Genomic DNA, 26,006 nt, shown 5'->3' on the forward strand with positions numbered 1-26,006 from the left:
GGCATGACATCACCTTACCGGGTCATAAATAGGCCAATGTTATAACTCTTGGAAATATGTTCCAACCATCATATCTGACCGAGATTCAGATCTGATTGGTGTCAGGATAACTCAGACTCAGGATGCCTGAGAAGAAGGGTGCAACACAAATTGTCGAAACGACATCGAAGATTCTCGGGAGATGAACTATGGAAGCGAGTTTCGAACAAGGGTTCATCGTTAAATCAAGGAGAGGTGAGGAGGTGACTGAATGACTCAGCGACAATCCATTGAGATTTCCAAAAGATGGATTTCCACAACTATGTGAACAAGGAGATAACATTAGCTAGATCGAATGACTTAATGATGTATGCTTGAGGAAAACATACACAGTTAAACATTGGTTGAAATGTGCACCCGAAATATGGGCTAGGTAGCACGATCAATGTTCGAATGATGATTCATTAAGCCATAGACATAGAATGAAACTATAGACCAATAACTTGAAAGCAATAGGGTTGCTAGAAGTTTAGAATTTACACATCACAGACCATTTGTCGGTATTTCGTTTAGAAACAACACGGGGACCAAGAAAGAATGGTGATGGCGAGAAGTATCACTGTACCAAGAATTCTTAAGAGGTGGAGTAATGCTCACGACATTCTTGACATCAAAGATGGTAATACTCCACGGTAGAACATAACATAAGTTGGATAGCAGGGGAAATCAAGATACAACACAAAATATGAACAAGTTTGTGTTGGGGGGAGGTAAGAATGTTGTCGATGATAACACAATTCATCGAGGGGCAAGGATGGTATTTCTCATCTTGAATTTCGACACACAACTTGCAAGAAGTCAAATTGTTGACAATGATCACGACAAATTTGTCGAGAGGTTTTCAAGAAGATGTAATTGATCGACGATGACATCAAGTCAAAGGAATGATGAAAGCGAAAGGTTATTGGAACCACGGGTAGGACACAAACTCGAAATCAAGTTTGCAGTTCAAGGAGAAGTGATATGACGAGGAAGATCGATGCAAGATTAGCTCACTATCGAAATTTGTGCGTTGGGAAGGTCCAGGTAGCACAGTTAAAATCGGCACGATAATGACATAGCCGAGCAGGCTAGGAATGACTTGAAGGATTATTAAACTCGTAAGCAACAAAAAATTACTTAGAGTTATTGAATCGGAGTGCGGAATTGATTCACATATCGGTGTCCTTGAGGGGTTCTAACAACTCAGAACCCGTTGGAAAAATTGGAATTAGTGAGAAATAATAGCTGATGAAGACTCATAAGATGCAACACAATTCTTAAATATTCTCGAGATACCAGAGGGTAATACTCGACAGTAGATTAAAGTAGAGGTTGGACTGGGGTATTGACTTGCAAAAGACAAGTGCTTTAACTTGTCCGGGAAATGGGATCAAAGAAAAAATATGGTCGGAACCACGATTGCAAAGGATCAATTCATTGATACCAGATGATATTATACCAGGGAAATAGCTATTATTATAAGAAGCTTCCATGATAGGATCTACATCGTGTCCATGGGCATGAACACAAAGGTTCAAGGTCGAATCCCACTTCTCCAATGCATAACCTTTCATTCACTTCTCATTTTTCAAAGAAGTTGTAGTGTTGAAATTTTATCTAGCAAAACTCTAGAAGAGTATGACTCGTGCAAACTTTCAAGTTCCCACATATTAAGGAAGGCATAGGTTCAACCCATCGGGGCATCGTGGAAACATATACCACAAGCTTCAATAGTAAATATCACCAGCTCGAAAGCAGAGCATGGTTGGCCAAATCAAGGAATAGGATTTACCAAAGGCATTATGTATCAGGGAAAGAACTTCCAAGGTGATTGAATATGAAGGACGTTGTCGGATAAAATCCAACAAGGTTCTGATGGTCCATAAGGGATCTGGTGTGAGCATCGGTACTCAACCAGAAGAAAAGGCATGTAAGGAGATCAGATGATAGAAACAACTGACTACTTCAGAGCTCATTTGCAAAAGAATTATGAATTCCGAGAAAAGGGATCAGAAGCAATGCTCTGATTAGGGATGGATAAGCTGAATAGCCTTAGGGGTACAAACGACGACGATTTGATTGGTCGAGATCCAGCTCATGTTAAAAATGATGTCTGAGCCGGAAGGATGAATACTAGGATCTGATTGAGGATTGCGAGCATTCGCAACAAATTGAATCAACGGACTCAAAATGATAATGACAAGAGATGCCAATAAGATTATACACTTATGGGATTAACCATAATGCAAGCAAGTAAGAATTTCAAGAGCAATAGGCTACTCAGGATTTCGGAAGTTCAAATAGTATTTTGAAGACTTTTGTGAAATACATGAATCAACTAGGGATGAGCAAATATCCGGTGAGTGCTAGAAATTATCCATAGTGGTATTCATGTGGCAAAGAACAGCAAGGCAGTAAGCTCAAAGGATTCTCGGAGCAGCAAAGAGAATTTCGGGATATCTTGTAATAACAAGATCAACTGGGAAACATCGTATGAATGGCGAGTATACGTGGTTATCCATAGGAGTTTTATCGATGAAAGGGAATTGCAAAAGTGATGAACACAAGTTCTCGGGTTATCAGCGGAGAGTATCTTCAGGGTCTTCACGTGCAGCAGACGATCATCAGTAATAAGGGGCTCTCCGGGTGAAAGTGACAACGAGATCCTAATGTTAGATTTAGCAAAATTCAGTTAACCCGAATAGAAGAGAGATCAGAGTCCCAGAGTATAGGTTGAGGAATAAAAGATCCTACTACCACCCAATGGCGACATGGGCCCGTAAGCCACACAGCCATATTAGTAAAACAGTTTTCACTGACTAGACTCAACTTCGGCCAAGGAGTTGGAAAGGGGGATTCCTACAGGCAGTTGGCTCTCATACCAACTTGTGACGCCCCCGATTTGACCGTACACTAATCATGCACGCAAATGTGTACGATCAAGATCAGGGACTCACGGGAAGATATCACAACACAACTCTACAACATAAATAAGCATACAAGCATCATAATACAAGCCAGGGGCCTCGAGGGCTCGAATACAATTGCTCGATCATAGACGAGTCAGCGGAAGCAACAATATCTGAGTACAGACATAAGTTAAACAAGTTTGCCTTAAGAAGGCTAGCACAAAAGTAGCAACGATCGAAAAGGCAAGGCCTCCTTCCTGGGACCTCCTAACTACTCCTCGAAGCCGAACTCCATGTAGAATCATCCTCGGGATCTCTAGCTCCTGGACTCCAGCATCTGGTTGTGACAATCAGGTATAGAAAGGGGAAAAGAGGGAGAAAAGCAACCGTGAGTACTCATCCAAAGTACTCGCAAGCAATGAGCTACACTACATATGCATGGGTATATGTGTAAAGGGCCATATCAGTGGACTGAACTGCAGAATGCCAGAATAAGGGGGGATAGCTAGTCCTGTCGAAGACTACGCTTCTGGCCACCTCCATCTTGCAGCATGTAGAAGAGAGTAGATTGAAGTTCACCAAGTAGCATCGCATAGCATAATCCTACCCGGCGATCCCCTCCTCGTCGCCCTGTTAGAGAGCGATCACCGGGTTGTATCTGGCACTTGGAAGGGTGTGTTTTATTAAGTATCCAGTTCTAGTTGTCATAAGGTCAAGGTACAACTCCGGGTCGTCCTTTTACCGAGGGACACGGCTATTCGAATAGATAAACTTCCCTGCAGGGGTGCACCACATAACCCAACACGCTCGATCCCATTTGGCCGGACACACTTTTCTGGGTCATGCCCGGCCTCGGAAGATCAACACGTCGCAGCCCCACCTAAGCACAACAGAGAGGTCAGCACGCCGGTCTAAACCCTATGCGCGCAGGGGTCTGGGCCCATCGCCCATTGCACACCTGCACGTTGCGTACGCGGCCGGAAGCAGACCTAGCCTAGTGGCGTTCCAGTCCAATCCGGCGCGCGCCACTCAGTCGCTGACGTCACGAAGGCTTCGGCTGATACCACGACGCCAGGATACCCATAACTACTCCCGCGTAGATGGTTAGTGCGTATAGACCAAATGGCCAGACTCAGATCAAATACCCAGAACTCGTTAAGCGTGTTATTTATCCGCGAACGCCGACCAGGGCCAGGCCCACCTCTCTCCTAGGTGGTCTCAACCTGCCCTGTCGCTCCGCCACAAAGTAACAGTCGGGGGCCGTCAGGAACCCAGGCCCACCTCTACCGGGATGGAGCCACCTGTCCTTTCAGCCCCCTCATCAGAATCACTTGCGGGTACTCAACGAGCCGACCCGACTTTAGTCACCACATGTGTCATGTATATAAGTATATAAGTATATACCCGTGATCACCTCCCGAAGTGATCACGGCCCAGTAGTATAGCATGGCAGACGGACAAGAGTGTAGGGCCACTGATGGAACACTAGCATCCTATACTAAGCAGTAGGATAGCAGGTAAGGGTAACAACTGTAGCAACAATGATAGGCTATGCATCAGAATAGGATTAACCGAAAGCAGTAACATGCTACACTACTCTAATGCAAGCAGTATAGAGAAGAATAGGCGATATCTGGTGATCAAGGGGGGGGGCTTGCCTGGTTGATCAGACAAGAAGGAGGGGTCGTCGATGACGTAGTCGACCACAGGGGCATCAGCATCGTCACGGGGTCTACCGAAGAGAAGAGGGGGGAGAAACAGTAAATACATAGCAAGCAAGTGCATAACAGGACAACATGCAGAGCTAGACGTGCTCTAACGCGGTATGAGGTGCCGGTGAAGGGGCAAACATCCGGGAAAGTATTCCCGATGTTTCGCGTTTTCGGACAAATGAACCGGAGGTGAAATGTTACAGGTTCACTATGCTAGGGACGCGTGGCGGACGAACGGACTGCGTATTCGGATTCGTCTCGTCGTTCTGAGCAACTTTCATGTAGAAAGTATTTTCACCCGAGTTACGGATTATTTTATATGATTTTCTAAAGATTTAATCATTTTCTGAATTTTAATTAATTATTTAATTCAACATTATCCAAAACAGTGTTGCGATGACATCAGCATGACATCATGTTGACGTCAGCAGTCATCTAACACGTGGGTCCCACATGTCATAGACTGATTAGGGTAATTAGGGTTAACTAATTAATTAACTATTAATTAAACTAATTAATTAAATTAGATTAATCTAAACAGGGTTAATTAACTAATTAATTAATTATTTTTATTTTATTTTATTTTATTAATTCTTTTTTTATATAAACGTTCTCAGGGGCGGGCCCCACTTGTCATATGCACAGGGGTCTTAGCGGGTTAGCGGGCAGGGGCGTGCGGGCTGGCATCGCCCGTGCTGAGGCCGAGCCCGACCGGGGGGACAAGGCAAGGCCGCGGCCGGAGCGGGACTGAGCGGGCGTGGCCGGCGTGGGCGACGACCGGCGACTGCGTACGGCAGCGGCGAAGGGAGGGACTGGAGCGGGGGCCAGCGCGTCGGAGGCGGGTGCAGATGGTCGCGGTGGCCGACGGGGTGGCCGCGGGCGGTCCTGAGTAGAGGGGGCGAGCGGGGTGACTTACGCGCGCGGTGGCGCGTGCGGGCGGTGACGGAGCGATGCAGAGCAGCAGCAGGGGAGAGAAGGAGGAAGGAGCGGTGCGGTGCTCACGGTGATTGTAGGGCACGGGCAATGGGCGCGGGGGGGAGGACGGGGTCGACGGCGAGCGACGACGGGGAGGCAGTCCGGCGAGGAAGAATCGGGGCGATGAGGTGGCCGCGACGGCGGTGCTGCAGCAGGCGCGGCGCTCGGGGCCGGCCATGGCAAGGATGAGGCGAGGTAGGCCAGATCCTTAACGGGGCCTCGAGGATCCGTCCACCTCCGGTGGCGAGGCGACGACACGATGACGGCAGGAGGAACTGCGGGGCAGAGGCGGCGGTCTGGGGCGATGGGGTCGTGCTGGGATCGGGTTCTCCTCGATCCAGATTGGGGGGGAGGAAGCGAACGTGAGGGGGGCGACTGGGGGCGAGGGGAGTGGGTAGTGGGGCGACTGGGGAGGGGCCGCTAGGGTTCGGGGAGGGGTTATGGGGGTGGCCGGCTGGGCCTCGGCTTAGTTGGGCCGGTGGCCAGCTGGGCCACTTGGCCCGGGGGGGGGGGTTCTGCCTTTCTTTTTCTTTTTTTTTGTTTGTTTCTTTTCTTTTTTTCTTTATTTTATTTTTTTATTTTATTCTTTTAATTCCTGTTTTATAAAATATAAATACAACTCCTAAATTAATCTCATAATTTATTCTACTGCCCCAAAAAGTTTGACACATAATTAAAATAGTTTGCATTATTATTATTTTTAAAAGGCATTTAATTAATTTTCATAGCTGCTATTTTAATTACTTTAGAGCCTTTAAACATTTTATAAAAGTGTGGTTTCTCCACAATAATTACCTATGTATTATTTGGCAACACCCCAACATTTTAGTTTTAATATTTGAAAATCTTTACCGTTTGACTTTATTTTAAGTTTGAATTTCGAATCGATTTTGAACTAACACGAGATTAACAACAGTAACCGTGGTGACGTGGCATCATTAACATGGGATTACTGTAGCCTAATTACCCGGGCGTCACACTATCTTTTACTTTTATGTATTTACTTTTATGCAAAGAGTCAAAGTTTTTCCCCTATTCCTTTTTATATTTCTCCTTTGGCAAGCATCATGTGGTGAGGAAAGATCTAGGCACATATGTCCAGTTGAATATGGGTAGCATGAGTTATTATTGTTAACATCACCCTTGAGGTGAATACGTTGGGAGGCAAAACAATAAGCCCCTATCTTTCTATGTGTTCGGTGGAAACGTTTGGCTCATGTGTATGCGGTGAGTGTTAGCAATCATAGAAGACTATATGATGGTTGAGTATGTGGAGCTCTTACTTAAACTATGTTGAATAAGTTGAATTGCAATTGCTTGGTGACTAAGAACATAGGTTGTTGAGTTTCAAGAGAATTCATTGTTTGAACCTTAACATGTGAACTGGTTGCTACTATAACATGAGAAGTTTTATAAGAAAGAATTGTTGTTATGATGCTAAGAAAAGTGATTGAAATTATCATTGATAAAACGTATGCACTTTGCTAGCATTCACACCTCATAAATTATCTCTTTTATCATTTACCTACTCGAGGACGAGTAGGAATTAAGCTTGGGGATGCTGATACGTCTCCAACGTATCTATAATTTATGAAGTATTCATGATGTTATTTTATCATTCTTGGGTGTTTTACAATCATTTTATAGCAACTTTATATCATTTTTTGGGACTAACCTATTGACCCAGTGCCCAGTGCCAGTTGCTGTTTTTTGCTTGTTTTTTAAATCATAGGAAATCAATACCAAACGGAGTCCAAACGCAACGAAACCCCACGGGGATTTTTTATGGGCCATAAGACATCCATTGGGCCAGAGCAACACCTGGGGGGTGCCCAGAGGGGGGAACAACCCACCAGGGCGCGCCAGCCCCCCCTGGCGCTCCCAGGTGGGTTGTGCCCACCTCGGTGGCCTCCCGCACCCCCTCTTTGCACTATAAATTCCCAAATATTCCGAAACCCTTCGGGGTTAACCTAGATCAGAAGTTCCACTGCCGCAAGGCTCTGTATCCACCGAAAACCAATCTAGCTCTGTTCCGGCAACCTACCGGAGGGGGAAATCATCACCGGTGGCCTTCTTCATCATCTCGGCGGCCACCACGATGAGGAGGGAGTAGTTCACCCTCGGGGCTGAGGGTTTGTACCGGTAGCTATGTGTTTAATCTCTCTCGCTCGTGATCTATATCATGGGCTTTGTTAATATAGTCGGATCCCCTCTATACTCTTGTTGTGATGACTTGAATCTTTACCCTTTGAAGTTTTGTCTTGTTGGATTGAATATTCAGAGATGAGAACACATGATATATGTCTTGCGGTATGAATACTTGAGGTGACAATTGGGGTATCTTATTGATTCACTTGATATATGTTATGGCATTCAACTCGCGGATTCCCGCGGTGATATTGGGGTAATCTATGCATACGGGTTGATGCACGTTTTTATTATCTTTTCTCCGACGAAAACTTTGGGGTCTCATTATAGTTCTTTGTGTGGATTGAGTATTATGAATATGAACTTGCTTTGGTGTTATCTTAGTACGGACTCTAGGATAGATCGAACGGAGAATATAGCTTTGTGTTATTTTAGTACGGACTCTTGAATAGATCGAACAGAAAGAATAGCTTTGTGGTGGTTTAGTACCCTACAAACAATTCCTATCTTTTGTTCTCCGCTAATAGGAACTCGGGAGTGATTCTTCGTTACACTTTGAGGGATAATCATATGATCCAACTATGTTAGCACTGTTGAGAGATTGCACTAGTGAAAGTACGGACCCTAGGCTTCAGTTTCAAGCATTGCAACACCGTTTTTTGTGCTCATTTACTATTTGCTACCTTGCTGTTTTTATTTATTCAGATTATAAAAATATGTTTCTACCATCCATATTACACTTTTATCACCATCTCTTCGCCGAACTTGTGCACCTATACAATTTCGCCATTGTATTGGGTGTGTTGGGGACACAAGAGATTTCTTGTATTTGGTTGCAGGGTCATTTGAGAGAGACCATCTTCATCCTCACCTTTCACAGATTGATAAACCTAAGGTCATCCACTTGAGGGAAAATTGCTACTGTCCTACAAAACTCTGCGCTTGGAGGCCCAACACGAGTCTACAAGAATAAAGTTGCGTAGTAGACATCACATGTCATAAAAGAACAATTCATGCACACATAGTAAAGGCCGATACATAGCATAAATAGTTTCTTGCAATTTTATTGTATTGGAAACATAGAGAGGTGGAGATGTAGTTCCTCTCTCATAATAATTGCAACTAGAAGCAGCAAGCACATGCATATTATATTCATTAAAATCATCATGTGTAATAGTAAAATGCAACCCATCAATAATCTCCTGAATAAGTGCAAACTTCTCCGATATAGTGTATTGGGAGAATTCAAAAAGATAATCGGACTATCATGTTTGGGTGCAATAGCAACATTTTCATATTTAACATAAGGAACTATAGCAATTTCATCTCCATAAGCATAATTCAAATTGGCATCTTGGCCACAAGCATAGCAAGCATCAATTTCATCAAAAAGGGATATTTCAAATGAATCCAAGAGATCATAGCATTCATCCTTCGGTAAGCATGAAGGGAAATTAAACAATGTGTGGGATAAAGAGTTACTATCATTAGAAGGTGGGCAAGGGTGATCAATCCGCTCTTCCTCCTTTTATTCTTCACTCTCCTCCTCATCTTTTTCATCTAATGAGCTCACAATTTCATCAATTTCTTCTGCCATAGATTCCTGCAAAATACTAGTCTCTTCTTGGACAGTGGAGACTTCCTCAATAAATACATCAATATCGGAATTGTATTTATAATTCTCATAGCAATATTTAAGTATAGCAAAAATTTCATGTCTATAAATAGCATCATCAAAATCTTCATACTTTTCAAACAAGGATTCAATTTCATAAGCACCCTTAAAAGCAACAAATTCTTCTGTTCGTTCCACATCATAGTAATCATATCTACCATTAGCATAAGAAGCCAAGGTTTCATTATCGTTAAATTCACATGAAAAGGGAAGGTGTGGAGCCTTCATCCTAGAGCAACAAGTATTATCATATCTCATGCATAAATTCCAAGCATACCAATGCAACATTTCAATTTGGTCCCATAATAGTTTCCCTTTTGGAGTCAAGCGATAATCCCTAAAGTATTCACGTTATCCAATGTGTCTCCCATTATCAAGTTAATTGGGTTTTCTCAGGATTATCAATATAGTATTTAATATTTTTCACATAACGAGCATCGAGGGTTTTAGGAGGTTCCCCATCTCCATAAGTAGCAAGTACACCTATTGTTTTGGTATTTCATGTTCCATATCCATAACTAAAGATATAAAACAACTTAGAACAGAAAATAAAATCTACTTAGTGATAAAGCAAACAAGCACAAACAAGAATATTCACCCCACGCTATTGGTCCTCGGCAACAGCGCCAGAAAAGGTCTTGATAACCCACAAGTATAGGGGATCAATTGTAGCCTTTCTCGATAAGTAAGAGTGTCGAACCCAACGTGGAGCTAAAGGTAGAACAAATATTCCCTCATGTTCTATCGACCACCGATACAACTCTACGCACACTTTACGTTTGCTTTACCTAGAATAAGTATGAAACTAGGAGTACTTTGTAGGTGTAAAGGGATAGGTTTGAAAGATAATAAAGAACACATAAATAAAAGCTAGGGGCTATTTAGATAAAGGAACAATTGCATTAGTTTTAGTAGAGAGCTTTTTGTCACAAGAAAGTTACTTTCCCCTAGGTAATCGATAACTAGACAAGTAATCATTATTGCAATTTTATATGAGGGAGAGGCATGAGCTAATATACTTTCTCTACTTGGATCATATGCACTTATGGTTGGAACTCTAGCAAGCATCCGCAACTACCAAATATCATTAAGGTAAAACCCAACGATAACATTAAGTATCAAGTCCTCTTTACTCCCATACGCAACAACCCACTTACTCGGGTCTTTGTTTCTATCACTCACGCCACCCACTATAAGTGAATCTTTAAAATAGTGCAACACCCTACAGTGGGTATCCCTCATGCTTTTGTGACACGAAGGGCGCCATATGATAACACCAAAATAAAACATACAACTCAAACCAATCATGATCATCAATCTACCCATAGGACAAAACATATCTGCTCAAACATCATAGGATAGCCATTCATCATTGGGAAATAATATATAGCATTGAGCACCATGTTTAAGTAGATATTATAGCAGGGGTAAGAGGTGTTACACCGCTTCATAGAGGGGGAGAGAGTTGGTGATGACGGCGGCGAAGTTGTTGGTGTAGATCGTCGTCACGATGATGGCCCCGACGGTGTTCCGGCGCCACCGGGAGAGAGGGGGAGAGCCCCCTCCTTATTCTTCTTCCTTAACCTCCCCCCTAGATGGGAGGAGGGTTTCCCCTCTGGTCCATGGCTTCCATGGCAGCGGAGGGGTGGAGCCCCTCCAAGATTGGATCAATCTCTCTGTTTCTCTTCTGTTTCGCGACCCTGTTTTCTTGACTTTCACCGTTTCTTAAATTCCCGGAGATCGGTAACTCCGACTGGGCTGAAATTTCAACACGATTTTCTTCTGTATATTATATTTCTTGCAGCAAAAGAAGGGCACCAACCGCCTTACAAGGGGGCCCACAAGCTTTCTGGTCGTGCTAGCGTAGGGGCACGCCTCTTGAGCTTGTGGGCCCCTCGGGCATCGTCTCGTGTTGATTCTTTTTCCCCAAAATCAAAAACATTCCAAAATAAATCTCCGTAAATTTTTTTCGCGTTTGGACTTCGTTTGGTATGGATATTCTGCGAAACAAAAAACATGCAACAAATGGGAACTGGCACTGGGCACTGTATCAATATGTTAGTGCCAAAAATAATATAAAATGTTGCCAAAAGTATAAGAAAGCTGTAGAATATTGGCATGAAACAATCAAAAATTATACATACGACGAGACGTATCAGTATCCCCAAGCCTAATTCCCCAGCATGCATCTAGTGTATTAAGTTAAACAAGAACGGAGTAATGCCTTAAGCAAGATGACATGATGTAGAGGGATAGATCCAATCAATATGAAATAAACCCCATCTTTTTATCCTTAATGGAAACAATACAAATACATGCCTCGCTACCCCTTCTGTCACTGGGAGAGGACACTGCAAGATTGAACCCAAAACAAAGCACCTCTCCCATTGCAAGAAAAATCAATCTAGTTGGCCAAACCAAATCAATAGATCGGAGAGAAATACAAGGCTCGCTTAGTTATGCATAAAAGAGTTCAGAGAAGACACAAATAATATTCATAGATAATCTGATCATATATCCACAATTCATCGGATCTCAACAAACACACCACAAAAGAAGATTACATCAAATAGATCTCCAAGAACATCAAGTAGAACACTGTATTGAAGATCAAATAGAGAGAAGAAGCCATCTAGCTACTAGCTATGGACCTGTAGGTCTATGGTAAACTACTCACACATCATCGAAAGGGCAGCAAGGTTGATGTAGAAGCCCTCCGTGATCGAATCCCCCTCCAGCAGAGTACCGGAAAAGGCCCCAAGATGGGATCTCACGAGGACAGAAGCTTGTGGCGGCGGAAAAGTATTTTTGGTGTGCCCTCTGGTATACAGGGAATATTTGAGTATTTATGGAGCTAAGATTAGGGTTGAAGGAGCCATGGGGGCCCACAAGCTCATAGGGCGCCCCCTAGGGCGCACCTGGTGAGCTTGTGGCTCACCCGTAGGCCTTCTGGCCTCCTCCCGAAGCTTCCTAGGTGTCTTCTGTTCCTAGAAAAATCGTCAAAAAGTTTCATTGCATTTGGACTCCGTTTGGTATTGTTTTCTGTAAAAGAAAAAACATGGAAAAAATAGCAACTGGCACTGGACACTAGGTTATTAGGTTAGTCCCCAAAAATGATATAAAATAGCATAATAATGCATATAAAACATCCAAGATGGATAATATAATAGCATGGAATAATAAAAAAATTATATAGATATGTTGGAGACGTATCAATCACGTTGGTTTTTACCCCATCTGAGGAAGCCTTCTTCACGGTCATGGACCGGCAAGTGAAGATGTGTTTGAACAAACCCCAGAGGGGTAGCAAATGATGAAATTCTTGCAAAGGAAACAAAAGCTGACGGGTACACAACGACATTTGGCAGAAGGTAGGATAGTTGCACCCCGAAATTATTCAGAAAAACATGGAAGAAAGGATGGGGCTGCATGGAAAAAGCTCACTGGACATGCATGAGAAGGAGAACGCGCTCGTCCGGTTGTACCTTAAGCCCCACCTCGTCTGCCTCTGGCAGCCTCTAACCTTGCTCGAGAATGAGCACCTCTGCGATGATCTCAAGCACTTGGTCCTTGGAGATTTGAGAAGGGAGCTAACCCCCTGGATCCGACTAGGCGGAGGGCCGAAACTCACCGTCGAGCCCTTCCGGACTTCATTCTGTCGCTCAAGCTTCATCGTCGTCTCCTTCCCCATCTTATGTGAGCACTCCGGTGTAGAGTAGAGGTCCAGGTGGCGAGTCCATCGAAATGGGTGAGGGTGAAAAGGGGACCTGGTGCATTTTACCCTAAGTCGTTGATGAGTCCAATTTACGTGATGTTTTCCTACAATTTTGTGCCTACAAGGTGGGATTTGTGGAATTTTACCGCATTTGCACACTTTTTTTTATAATCCTTCATGTGACGTCTTTTGGAGAAGTATTCATTTCATCGAGAAAACCCTCAAAAATGGCAGTGGAATCACGTATTAAAGGTGATAAGCACTTTCCATAAAAAATCAAGCAAGAAGGCCAAAGAAACTGCCACAGTCGCGCTTCTGGAGCGAACGACGTCTTCCATGCGACCACACATGCTCATACGAGTGGTCGTTTGGCATGCCACCGCCTCCATGGGATCAGCTATTTTCACCTCATCCAAACAAATCGTGAAGGGGACTGATAACGCACAAGTATAGGGGATCGTAATAGTTTTCAAGGGTAGAGTATTCAACCCAAATTTATTGATTCGACACAATGGGAGCCAAAGAATATTCTCAAGTATTAGCAGCTGAGTTGTCAATTCAACTACACCTGAAAGACTTAATATCTGCAGCAAAATAATTGGTAGCAAACTAGTATGGAAGTAGCGGTAACGGTGGAAAAAGTAACAGTAGCAGTTTGTAGCAATCGTAACAGTAGCAATGGAAAAGAAACGAAGCAAAGATCAATATGAAACGAGCTCGTAGGAAATGGATCAATGATGGTTAATTATGTCGAATGGCATTCATCATGCAATAGTTATAACCTAGGGTGACACGGAACTAGCTCCAATTCGTCAATATAATGTAGGCATGTATTCCGAATATAGTCATACGTGCTTATGGAAAACAAATTGCATGACATATTTTGTCCTACCCTCCCGTGGCAGCGGGGTCCTAATGGAAACTAAGGGATATTAAGGCCTCCCTTTAATAGAGTACCGGACCAAAGCATTAGCACTTAGTGAATACGTGAACTCCTCAAACTACGGTCATCACCTGGAAGTGTCCCGACTATTGTCACTCCGGGGTTGCCGGATCATAACACGTAGTAGGTGACTATAACTTGCAAGATAGGATCAAGAACACAAATATAGTCATGAAAACATAATAGGTTCAGATCTAAAATCATGGCACTTGGGCCCTAGTGACAAGCATTAAGCATAGCAAAGTCATAGCAACATCGATCTTAGAACATAGTGGATACTAGGGATCAAGCCCTAACAAAACTAACTCGATTACATGGTAAATCTCATCCAACCCATCACCGTCCAGCAAGCCTACGATGGGATTGGTCATGCACGGCGGTGAGCATCATGAAATTGGTGATGGAGGATGGTTGATGATGACGATGGCGACGATTTCCCCTCTCGGGAGTCCAAAACGGACTCCGGATCTGCCCTCACGAGGAAGAACAGGAGGTGGCGGCGGCTCCGTATCGTAAAACGTGATGAATCCTTCTCTCTATTTTTTTTCTCCTCGGACGTGAATATATGGAGTTGCAGTTGAGGTCGGTGGAGGTCCGTGGGACCCACAAGACAGGGGGCGCGCCCAGGGGGTAGGGCGCACCCCTCACCCTTGTGGACAGGGTGTGGGTCCCCTCTGGTTGATTCTTTCGCCAATATTTTTTATTTGTTCCAAAAATAATCTCCGTGAAGGTCATTCCGAGAACTTCTATTTCTGCATAAAAATAACACCATGGCAATTCTGCTGAAAACAACATCAGTACGGGTTAGTTCCATTCAAATAATGGAAATTAGAGTCCAAAATAAGGGCAAAAGAGTTTGGAAAAGTAGATACGATGGAGACGTATCAACTCCCCCAAGCTTAACCCATTGCTTGTCCTCAAGCAATTCATTTGACAAACTGAAAGTGATAAAGAAAAACTGTTACAAACTCTGTTTTATCTTGTTGCAAATATGTGAAGCCAGCATTCAAGTTTTCAGCAAAGATTATGAACTAACCATATTCTCAATAACATTTATATCTCACATTTACTCATATCAATGGCACAATCAACTAGCGAGCAATAATAATAAATCTCGAATGACAACACTTTTTCAAAACAATCATGATATGATATAACAGCCTTTTTGAGACCACAAAACATAAATGCAGAGCACCCCTGAAGATCAAGGACTGACTAGACATTGTAATTCGTGGCAAAAGAGATCCAGTCACAGTCATACTCAATATAAATTAATAGCAATGCATACAAATGACAGTGGTGCTCTCTAACTAGTGCTTTTTATAAGAGGATGATGACTCAGGAATAAAATTAAATAGATAGGCCCTTCGCAGAGGGAAGCAGGGATTTGTAAAGGTGCTAGAGCTTGAGTTTTTTAAACAGAGATAAATAATATTTTGAGCGGTATGCTTTCATTGTCAACATAACAACCAAGAGATCTCAGTATCTTCCATAGTAGATACATTATAGACGGTTCCCAAACAGAATGGTAAAGTTTATACTCCCCCACCACCAACAAGCACATTCCACAGCTGGTCCGAAACAACGGGTACCGTCCAACTAACAACAGTCCTGGGGGAGTTTTGCTTGCAATTGTATTTTGATTTGATCTGAACATGGGACTGGGCATCCCGGTTACTAGCCATTTTCTCGTGAATGATGAGCAGAGTCCACTCATCGTGAGAATAACCCACCTAGCATGGAAGATATTGACAGCCCTAGTTGCTACATGAGCGATTCGAGCATACAAAACAGATTATCATTTGAAGGTTTAGAGTTTGGCACATGCAAATTTACTTGGAACGGCAGGTAAATACCGCATATATGTAGGTATGGTGGACTCATATGGAACAACTTTGGGTTTATGGAAGTGGATGCACAAGCAGTAATCCCGCTTAGTACAAGTGAAGGCTAGAAAAAGACTGGGGAGCGACCAACTAGAGAGCGACAACAGTCATAAACATGCATTGAGATTAACCAACATTGAGTGCAAGCATGAGTAGGATATAAATCACCATGAACATAAATATTGTGGAGGCTTTGTTGATTTTGTTTCAACTACATGTGTGAACATGTGCCAAGTCAAGCCACTCGAATCATTCAAAGGAGGATACCATCCTATCATACTACATCACAACCATTTTAAAAGCATGTTGGCACACAAGGTAAACCATTATAAACTCCTAGCTAATTAAGCATGGCATGAATAACTATAATCTCTAATTTTCATTGCAAACATGTTCAATTCATAATGTGCTGAATCAGGAACGATGAACTAATCATATTTACGAAAACAAGATAGGTTGAGATCATACTAGCTTTTCCTCATCTCAATCATTTCATCATATATTGTCATTATTGCCTTTCACTTGCACGACCGAATGGTGTGGATAATAATAGTGCACGTGCATTAGACTAAGCTGGAATTTGCAAACATTTATTCAAAGGAGAAGACAAGGTAATATGGGCTCTTTGTTAGATCAACAATAATGCATATGAGAGCCACTCAACATTTCCATCGTGGTCTTCTCCTCTCGACCCCCAAAGAAAAGAAAAGAATTTGAAAGAAACACACTGAAATGTTTTTGGAGTTTTTGTTTTTCTAAAGAAAGTAAAACAAAAACAAGAAAAACTATTTACACGGGAAAGCTCCCAGCAATCAAAAGAAGAACGAGAAATATTTTTGCGTTTCTTCAATACTACTACTAAATGAACATGGAAAGGAAACTAAACTACAACTATTTTTTTTGTTTTTCTCAAAGTTATTCAAACGCACAAGAAGAAAGCGGGAAAAAGAAATAAACTAACATGTATATTACAATGAAAAAGTATGAACACCGACAACTGGAATGAGTGTGTGAACATGAATGTAATATCGGTGAGAAATACATACTCCCCCAAGCTTTGGCTTTTGGCCTAAGTTGGTCTAGGGCCACTCCTGGCCCGGATTGTATCCGAAATCATAGTTGGGGTTGTACTGTGCTGCGGTAGCTACTGCTTGGCGAGCGCTTCTTGGAGGCGAGCAGCCTCCGCCACTCTCTAATACTTGTTCGCCTCCTCTCTAGTTATAAAATATCTCCCATTTACCTGGAAGTTAAAGAAGGCAGGAGCAGGAAGGGTAATATGGACAACACGCCGTCTGTCAAAGGTTAGTCGGTACTGGAGGGACTGTTCGGTCCTCTCAACAAATTGGTAGCACATTATAGCATTATAATCTAGAAAAGCGGGTCGCAACTCAATGTCATTCCCTCTTATGGGTACACCAAGATAATTAGCTAAACGAGTTGCATAAATCCCACCAAATAAATCTCCCTCTTTAGCATTAAGATGTAACCTCATCGCAATAATAGCCCCCAAGTTATATCTCTTATCACCTAACACCGCACACTTAAGGACACTAAGATCTGGAACGCAAAGGTGGCAATGATCATGTTTACCGTTAATGCACCTACCTATAAAGAGAGCAAAGTAATGTATGTCAGGAAAGTGAATGCCCACTATGGTAGCTTGTGTGATATTTCTAGTTTCTCCCACAGTGATACTAGCAAGGAAATCATTGTATTCAGCTTTGTGAGGCTCACTAGGAAGGCCCCATTGTGGGATTTTGCAAGCAGTACTAAAATCCTCAAGGTCCATGGTTTATGATTCATCATAGAGATCAAATAAAACAGTATGGGTATTGCGCTTGGATCAAAATTCAAACCTCCGCACAAAGGAATCGGTGAGGTAATATTATTGTCGGCACTTTTCTGGCACGAAGTCCTCAAGGTCGGCATTTTGTACGTATGCATAAAACTCATCCTTGAAACCTGCATAAACCCCCCTAGGGCGCGCCCTTGTGCCTCGTGGACTTCCGGTGGGGCCCCCTGATTTGTTCTCGACGCCAACCTATCCTATAAATACCCAAACCTCCAGAAAATAACCTAGATCGGAAGTTCCGCCGCCGCAAGCCTCTGTAGGCACGAGAAATCAATCTAGGCCCTCTCTGGCACCCTGCCAGAGGGGGCCATCATCACCGGAGGCCATGGAGGAGGATCTCGGAGGGGCCATCATCACCATGAAGGCCAAGATCCAGAGGGAGAACCTCTCCCCATCCAGGGGGAGGCCATGGAGGAGGAAGCACAAGGGGGAGAACCTCTCCTCCCCTCTCTCGGTGGCGCCGGAGTGCCATCGGGAGGGGAATCATCGCCGCGGTAATCATCTTCATCAACATCACCATCCTCATCTCTTTTACGCGGTCCACTCTCCCGCACCCTGCTGTAATCCCTGCTTGAACATGGTGCTTTATGCCACATATTATGATCCAATGATGTGTTGCCATCCTATGATGTTTTGAGTAGATATCCTTTGTGTTTGGGTTGATTGATGATCTAGATTGGTATGAGTTGTATGTTTTATTTTGGTGTTGTCCTATTGTGCCCTCCGTGTCGCGCAAGCGTGAGGGATTCCCGCTGTAGGGTGTTGCAATACGTTCATGATTCGCTTATAGTGCGTTGCTTGAGTGACAGAAGCATAAACCCGAGTAAGGGGGTTGTTGCGTATGGGATAAAGGGGACTTGATATGTTAATGCTTTGGTTGTGTTTTACCTTAATGATCTTTAGTAGTTGCGGATGCTTGCTAGAGTTCCAATCATAAGTGCATATGTTCCAAGAAGAGAAAGCATGTTAGATTATGCCTCTCCGTCATATGAAATTGCAATGACGACTACTGGTCTTGTTAACGATTGCCTAGGATAATTCCGCACACCGACCCATCATTATTCCACACTCGCTATTTATAATATTTAGTAATATATTCTAACTTTATGATAACAACACCTACTTTTATATTTTGGCTCTCCGATACCATGCAAAGTTATCCTCTTCATACCCACAACGTAGTTTTATTTCTCGTTTCTAGTTGGAAGCAAACATTCGGTGTACGTAGAGTCGTATCAGTGGAAGATAGGACTTGAGAGAATATTGATCTTACCATTAGCTCCTTGTGGGTTCGACACTCCATACTTATCACTTCCACCTTTGGGAATTGCTACGATGATTCCCTGCACTTGGGGATTATCAAGCTCTTTTCTGGCGCCGTTGCCGGGGAGGAATAGCGTGGGGTTGATATTTTCGTGTATGCTTGTTTGCTTTCTTCACTAAGTAGTTTTTGTTTTCCCTTTTTAGTTTTGCTTAGTTGTGGGTGAAACATATAAAAACAATAAAAGAATGAAAATACAAAAAAAATTACTTGCCTCTCATGCCTAATTTTTTTTTCGATAAGAGAAGTGATTGGAAGGTTATGCATTGGAGAAGTGAGGGTCGACCTTGAACACTTGTGTTCATGCTCATGAAGCAATGTAAAAAAATTCATGGAAGTTTTTCTGAAAATAATTATCCCTTTGTATATATCCATTTTATTATAAAAATAATGTGCCAAGCTTTGGTTTTAGGATGATTAGATTGCTTGTTTACTTTTTGCAGTACAAAAACAGAAACTTTGGCTCTAGCGCATGAATCTACATTTTTTACTGGAAAGTCAAATGGGTCTGAAACTTTTTGCACATTACTTCTGTACAATTTTTTTAAATTGTCATATTTGTTTTAGAATTTTGGAGTTATAGAAGTATACTAAACTTCCAGATTACTACAGAATGTCCTATTTTTTTTACAGATTCTGTTTTCTTTGTGTTGTTCGCTTATTTTGATGAATCTATGGGTAGTGTCGGGGGCTATGAACCATGGTGAAGTTGGAATACAGTAGATATAGTTCTAATATGAAATTGGAATGAGTTTGCAACAGTACCTAAAGGTAGTGATTTGCTTTATTATACTGACAGATCTCACAAAGTTTTTGTTAAAGTTTTGTGTGGATGAAGTGTTCGAAGATCGAGGAGCTATCAATATGAGAAGAATAAAGACATGCAAGAGTTCAAGATTGGGGATGCCCAAGCTACCCCAAGTAAATATTTCAAGGATACTCAAGCATCTAAGCTTGGGGATGCCGCAGTTGGCATCCCATCTGTCTTCTTCAACAATTATCGGTATACCTCGGTTTTTGTTTTGTTCACATGATTTATGTCCTTTGTGTTTTTCTTTTTCTTTAAGAACCATGCTAGTATGAGATATCCATTCATCGATTTATAGAATGATTCATGTGCTTCACTTATATCTTTTTAGTATGATCTTATAGAATTGCTCTTTGTGCTTCACTTAAATCTTTTGAGGATGGTTTTATAGAATGCTTCGTGTGCTTCACTTATATATTTTGAGCTTGGATATTGGTTAGTCTATATTAATTGTAGAATGCTCCATGAACTTCACTTATATCTTTTGGAGTATGAATAATACTATAATCTAAAGTGGGGTTGGAAGAGTGTCAACTTTAGGAATTAGTGATCCCACTATTTTGGAGGGTGTTGAATCTTAGTGTGATATTTATGAAAGTGGATTTGGAAGAGTGTCAATTTTAATTAGTAATGATTCCACTATTTCGGAAGAGGTTCCAATTGATTATGAGAACAAAGTTGCTATCTATGATGATTATTGTGATGACATGTCTGTTATAAAGAATAATGTTAACCAGTCATCATGATTTTAATTTTCAATTGGATCATGCCTCACATGACAGTTATTTTGTTGAGTTTGCTCCCACTATTCCAAATGAGAAGAATTTTGCTTATGTGGAGAGTAGTGAAATTTCTATGCTTGTAGATCATGAAAAGAATGCTTTATGTGATGGTTATATTGTTGAACTCATTTATGATGCTACTGAAAATTATTATGAGGGAGGAATACATGCTTGTAGGAGTTGCAATAATATCAAGTTTCCTCTCTATGTGCTTAAAGTTTTGAAGTTATACTTGTTTTTCCTTCCTATGCTAGTTGATTCTTGTTCCTATAAATTATGTGCTCACAAAATCCCTAGGCATAGGAAGTGGGTTAGATTTAAATGTGCTAGTCATATTCTTCATGATGCTCTCTTTATGTTTCAATTCTTATCTTTTATGTGAGCATCATTGAAATCATCATGCCTAGCTAAAAGGCATTAAAGAAAAGCAATTGTTGGGAGACAACCCAATATTTAACCTTACTGTTTTTGTGTGTTTACATGATTAAGCTACTGTAGTAATCATGTTTTATAGATTTTGTTTCAATAAAGTTCCAAGTAAGACCTTTGGGAAGACTTGGGAGAAAGTTAATGTAATCTTCCTGTAAAAAACAGAAACTTTGCGCTCACGAGATTAGCTGTCTTTTTTTTTACAGAAGAGTGCTTTTGAGTTGATTCTTTTTGCAGAAGATTAATAGACAAATTCCTCATGTCCAATAATTTATTTCATAATTTTTGGAGTAGCAGAAGTATGGTTCCTGTTCATATCATTACAGACTGTTCTGTTTCTGACAGATTCTGTTTTCATTGCATAGTTTGCTTGTTTTCTAGTTTCTATGGCTTGTATTTCTCAATATAAATTGTAGAAATGATATGGTACAGTAGGCATTGTGTGAGAAAAATTATGAATCTTGTCTTTTACAGTACCAAAATGAATGGTTTACTCTTTATCATACTAACCCATCTCACGAAGTTCCGTTAAGTTTTGTGTGATTGAAGTTCTGAAGTTTTGTGTGAGATATCGATATGAGGAGAATAAGGAGTGGAAATACCCTAAGCTTGGGGATGCCCAAGGCACCCCAAGGTAATATTTAAAGAAGACTCAAGCGCCTAAGCTTGGGGATGCCCTGAAAGGCATCCCCTCTTTCGTCTTCAAAACTATCGGTATACCTTACTCGGAGCTATATTTTTATTTGTCACATGATATGTGTTTTGCTTGGAGCGTATTTTTTATTTTACTTGATGTTTGAATAAAATCATTGGATCTGAAATCTTGAGTGAAAAAGAATCCTCCCATGGCTAGTTAATTATTTGGCTACTCAGTGTTCTTCACTTATATCTTTTTGGAGTAGTTTGTCATTTACTCATGTGCTTCACATATATCCTATGAGTAAATGGTTGAATGAATTGAATACCATAAATCTGAATTTATATATGTTTCATATGCTTATACCATGGGGAGTAATGATTTCACACATAATAAGTATAGGTGGTAAATTTATTGAAAGTTAGCAAACACAGAATTGGTCACTTGAACAATTCATGAAAGAATATTAAAGGAAGAGAGATTTCACATATAAATACACTATCTTGGACATCTTTTGTAATTGTGGGCACTCATTAAAATATGACATGCTAAAAGGTTGATGTTGGACAAGGAAGACAACTTAACGGGTTATGTTTTCCTATATCAGAAACGTTATATTGTCTTGGATCATCCAACATGTTGAGCTTGCCTTTCCCTCTCATGCTAGCCAAATTCTTTGCACCAAGTAGAAATACTACGTGTGCTTCCAAACATCCCTTAAACCAGTTCTGCCATGAGAGTCTGCCATACTTACCTATGGATTGAGTAAGATCCTTAAAGTAAGTTTTCATCGGTGCATGCAATAAAAATTGCTCTCTAAATATGTATGATCTATTAGTACGAAGAAAATAAGCTTTATACGAACTTGTGATAGGGAAGAAATAAAAGCGATGGACTGCATAATAAAGGTCTTCATCACAAGCTGCAATATAAAGTGACATTCTTTTGCATTAAGATTTTGTGCATCCAACCATAAAAGTGCATGACAATCTCTGCCTCCCTCTGCGAAGGGCCTATCTTTCACTTTTATCTTCTACCCTTATACAAGAGTCATGGTGATCACCACCTTTCCTTTTTACACTTTTTCCTTTGGCAAGCACTTTGTGTTGGAGTGATCCGGATATATATATATATCCACTTGGATGTAGGTTTTCATAAATTATTATTGTTGACATTACCCTTGAGGTAAAAGGTTGGGAGGCGAAACTATAAGCCCCTATCTTTCTCTGTGTCCGATTAAAACTTTGAACCCATAAATATCACATGAGTGTTAGCAATTGTGAAAGATTAAATGATAGTTGAGTATGTGGAGTTTGCTGAATCAAAGCTCTTACATATACCCTTCCCGAAAATAAGATGAATTGCAATTATTTGATTACTAAGAGCACGGTTTGTTAGTTTTCAAGAAAGTTTATGATCTATACTTTGACATGTGAATAGCTTGTTACTTGATCATGAGAAGTTTCATGAGTTGAGCTACTGTTATGATATATAATGATGCTAGAAAAAGTGATTGGAACTATCATTGATCAAACTTATGCACTTGCTAGCATTCACACTTCATAAATTATTTCTTTTATCATTTACCTACTCGAGGACGAGCAGGAATTAAGCTGGGGGATGCTGATACGTCTCCAACGTATCTATAATTTATGAAGTATTCATGCCATGTTTACAATAGTTTTATATGATTAGAACTAACCCGGACTAACGCTGTTTTCAGCAGAACTACCGTGGTGTTGTTTTTGTGCAGAAATAAAAGTTCTCGGAATGCGATGAAAATCAACGGAGAATTTTTCTGGAAAATATAAAAAATACTGGAACGAAGAGTTACCGGAGGGGACGCCCATGGGCCCCACGAGGGTGGAGGGCGCGCCCCTGTGCCTCGTGGACTTCCCGTGGGGCCCCCTGACCTGTTCTCGACGCCAACCTCTCCTATAAATACCCAAACCTCGAGAAAGTAACCTAGATCAGAAGTTCCGCTGCCGCAAGCCTCTGTAGCCACGAGAAATCAATCTAGGCCCTCTCTGGCACCCTGCCAGAGGAGGCCATCATCACCGGAGGCCATGGAGGAGGATCCCGGAGGGGCCATCATCGCCATGAAGGCCAAGATCCAGAGGGAGAACCTCTCCCCATCTAGGGGGGAGGCCATGGAGGAGGAAGCACAAGGGGGAGAACCTCTCCTCCTCTCTCTCGGTGGCGCCGGAGTGCCATAGGGAGGGGAATCATTGTCGCGGTGATCGTCTTCATCAACATCACCATCTTCATCTCTTTTACGCGGTCCACTCTCCCGCACCCCGCTGTAATCCCTACTTAAACATGGTGCTTTATGCCACACATTATGATCCAATGATGTGTTGCCATCCTATGATGTTTTGAGTAGATATCCTTTGTCTTTGGGTTGATTGATGATCTAGATTGGTATGAGTTGTATGTTTTATTTTGGTGTTGTCCTATTGTGCCCTCCAAGTCGCGCAAGCGTGAGGGATTCCCGTTGTAGGGTGTTGCAATACGTTCATGATTCGCTTATAGTGGGTTGCTTGAGTGATAGAAGCATAAACCCGAGTAAGGGGGTTGTTGCGTATGGGATAAAGGGGACTTGATATGTTAATGCTATGGTTGGGTTTTACCTTAATGATCTTTAGTAGTTGCGGATGCTTGCTAGTGTTCCAATCATAAGTGCACATGATCCAAGAAGCGAAAGTATGGTAGCTTATGCCTCTCCCTCATATGAAATTGCAATGACGACTACCGGTCTTGTTAACGATTGCCTAGGATAATTCCACACACCGACCCATGATTATTCCACACTCGCTACTTATAATATTTAGTAATATATTCTAACTTTATGATAACATCACCTACTTTTATATTTTAGCTCTCCGATACCATGCAAAGTTATCCTCTTCATACCCACAACATAGTTTTATTTCTCGTTACTAGTTGGTAGCAAACGTTCAGTGTATGTAGAGTTGTATCAGTGACAGATAGGACTTAAGAGAATATTGATCTTGTTAAACATTGTATTGTCACGACTCCATTGTATGCGTTACATATCTTGTATATCAAGTTAGGTAGTTAGGGATAGAGCTATTTTGTTATTTAACTTTTTTATCTCTTCTCCCTATCCCGCATGTATCTCTTGAGGTTGTTCCAACGATCTCTACTTGTAACGCTACGAGACGTCTCTCGTCAGAATCAATATATACCTGCGGCTCTCCCTACATGGAGAGTAGGAACGCTTCCATATTTCACATGGTAATCAGAGCCATCTTCTTCCATCTCGTCTAGCCATCCCCTTCCTTGAACTCGACTATGTCGACATCCTCATCCGTCGTTTCCCCCGGTCTCAACAACAATGTCTCCAAACCACTTACCCGATCCAACTACATACTCCGGCGTGCTCAAGCCCGCTCCCACATCATGGGGGCCGGGCTCTTTGGGTACATCGACCAAACCATAGCCGAACCACCAAGAACCCTAACCAGCAAAACCTCCGAGGGCAAAGATCAGGTTGTTCCAAACCCTGCTTATGCGCCTTTGTTGATCCAAGATCAATAGATCATCGCCTACCTACTCTGCAACCTCTGCAAGGAAGTGTTAGTTCAAGTAGCTTCCCTGGAAACTTCTGCTGCCATATGGTCAGCTCTTGCCAACATGTTCTCTGCCCAATCCAGATCCAAAGCCAACCATGTCCGCATATCCCTCGCCACCGCCCAGAAAGGAACCCAATCCGCTTCTGTGTACTTCGGGCACATGCGCGGTCTCGCCGATGAGCTAGCAGCAGCAGGAAAACCCATCACAGAGAATGAACTCGTCTCCCACATCATATCCGGTCTTGACATGGACTATCAGCCAATAATCTCTGCACTTGATGTGCATCCTGATGATGTCACAGTCGATGAGCTCTTCGGCATGGTGGCCACTTTCAATCAGAGGGTCGAGATGTTCTAGGGCACGGGCGCTGGTGCCTTCAAATCATCAGCAAACGGCGCATCACGCGGCCGAGGAGGTGGCTCGGCCAAGGGCTATCGCGGCGGCGGCGGCGGTGGCGGCCCCTACCCCAACAACGGCGGCGGCGCCGGAGGCAACCCCAACAACGGCGGCGGCGGCGGTCCTCGTCGTGGCACTGGAAACGGTGGCGGCGGCCACTACCCCAACAAAAATGGCGGTGGCGGAGGCTACTATGGCGA

This window comes from Triticum aestivum, chromosome 5D, assembly GCF_018294505.1.
Source record: "Triticum aestivum cultivar Chinese Spring chromosome 5D, IWGSC CS RefSeq v2.1, whole genome shotgun sequence".
Lineage (NCBI taxonomy): Eukaryota > Viridiplantae > Streptophyta > Magnoliopsida > Poales > Poaceae > Triticum > Triticum aestivum.